A 2,517-nucleotide genomic window follows, 5' to 3' on the forward strand; every position below is an offset into this window, starting at 1 on the left:
TGAATTTTATTTTTTAAATAGATGGCAACACTCTTCAAACGTATTCTCAAAATAAATCTTTCTTAAAAGACTTTCGATTGAGACCCATGTTGCAAAAGATATTTTATTAAACTTATTATTTAAATTGAATTGAACTTTTTATAAACGTGACAACTCTCTTCAAGAATATTTGTGAAATAAAAGATTTAATTTAACATAATAATTATTGTGAATGCAATTCTTTAAATAGGTGGCAACTCTCATCTTCTGTTTTTATATTTTCTTAATATTTTGAAATATACGATTGGAAGCTTTTTAACAAATTTTAAAATCACAAAAAGAAAAGTTAAATAGAAAAATTGCTTCTTTATTGAGCTCAGCCACTTTTTTTGGGTATACATACATATGTACATATCAATGGACCTCTGCTATAACGACGCAACTCAAAAATTAAAAAATAAAAACCCTTACTGCTGAATAGTGGCACAGTTGTAATGAGTGTTTTTTTTTGGAGTTTTCAGTTGTATGCAATACTTCATACTTTAACTTCACTACTGTATATTTCAGCCGTTAAAAGCAAATTCTCAAAGTTTTTCATTCTATTTCTTCCAAGAATTTATTTCGCCTTCTGCGCCCTGACAGAGCAGCGTCCTTCAACTCCACCACATTAGTCTTGATTCGTTCCGTTAACGGTCGATTCAATGATTTGGCTAAGTGTTAAGTAAGAAATAAATTTAATTACAAACTCAATTAAAACCAAGCAACGAAGCGACTGGCTGGCCTCTAAGCAGCAAAGAACTTTTGCGACGACCACGCGACCAACGAACGGTGAAAGGTCAAAGCACTCGCTGGCTCTAATGCACAATGTATACACAGTAACCAAAGTAATTAAATGAAAATAAAAGCAAGCATGTGAGTCAAAATAACAGTTATGTATGTAGATTAAGGTAACACCAACAACAAAGCAATAGCAACATCTTAGTTGAGAGGCAAATAAGCCAAGCAGAAAGGCGTTAAGTTTACACTTTTTTAAATGGAAATCACAGCACTTACTTACATGAGTGGAAGTGCCTAGCGGAAGAAAATGCGCAAGTTATATAATTTTTTTAATGGTGGTGTTTATATGTACTTATTTAGAAACATTGGCGTAATGTGCGAATAGTTCGAGGAAATTAAAATAATTTTAAGCAGTGGCGAACGGCCAGTAAACTTCCAAGCCAGCCCAATTGCGCTCAGAAAAAAAAGACATCGATAAGCAACACTGCTGCTCCAAAGCTTCTAAGAATTTTTCGCCGTCAGTTGGGGCCAGATATCCGACAAGCAGCTCCTAAGATAATTGGAAAGCTGGATCCTGTAACTCAGCATTAAAGAGACGGAGCAGCACAACGAATCCTATCAGTAGCGCAACTGTCAAGACAAAGAACCTCTCCACCTCTAAGCAGTACTATACTCCATGAAACACCGATATATAGATGACAGTCCTAGGGAATAGCTGTCATCATTGTCAAGAAAGACTTTCAGCGAGGTGTGCAAGGAACATCTAACGCTGGAAGTGCTGTATAAGGACCACCCTGACTAGTTTGTCTGTCCAGAGAACTGGTAGACGATCCAGATGGGTTTTCGTAGGATAGTCCATACATCATAAGCATTCCCGGCACTGCTTCGGTTGTTCGCGATGTCGGCTGGCGTCAGGGATTGGTTAGAGTGGTATGCTGCACTGACCGGCGCTCGTAAGATTTATAAGAAAAGGCAATACATAAATTCATTGGATAGCTGTGGCCTATTCCAAGCTTATACCTCCAAGCCAGAGGTGATTAAGGAGCTAATTCAATTGGACAACGAAGGTTCACCAGACAGTGTCTAGAGGATAATTAAAGATGGTGGGGCGAAGAATAGGTAGTGATAGTCGCTCTCATCGTCAATGAAGCCTTGAAGTCCACCGAGAGAAGAACTCTCAACAAAATAAAGAAGGCAACGCTGTCAGTGAATCTTTCAATTCAGTTGAATAACAGTTGGCCATTCCGTGAGTAGACTTAACATCGGCATAGACAATCGGGCGGGGGCTAGCAACGCCAACTGACAGTTGTGATAAATAAAATTTCATTATTTGATTCCCTCTTTTCGTACCATGCGGCCTTTTAGCTTAAATCTATATATATAAAAATGGTGTGAAAAATGTATAGTAATTCATCAATTCAGAACGGTTGGGCCGATTTGGCAAAATTTTTCTTTTAGTTGTTCGCAATTTCCAGGGGAAGGTTTTTACGATAGAAAAGTTTGGGAAAACTTTCCGGGAAAGTCGGGAAATTAGAAAAATCGAAAATTGATTTTTTTGTATGGAATTTATTGTGCAATTACTTCGGGATGGCTTTCGAATCGTAAAATAGAAAATTCTGGAAAAGTCGGAAAAATCCAGAAGAACGCGAAATATTTGAATTTTTTTTCGACGAAATTTTGTATTTTATCGCATGATTTGATCATTTTGGACAATGTTAAGGTGGAAAATTCGTTGTTAAGCTTGGAAAATTTCGGGTAATT

This window comes from Rhagoletis pomonella, unplaced genomic scaffold, assembly GCF_013731165.1.
Source record: "Rhagoletis pomonella isolate Grant_MI unplaced genomic scaffold, Rhpom_1.0 Rhpom_scaffold_00013, whole genome shotgun sequence".
Taxonomy (NCBI): domain Eukaryota; kingdom Metazoa; phylum Arthropoda; class Insecta; order Diptera; family Tephritidae; genus Rhagoletis; species Rhagoletis pomonella.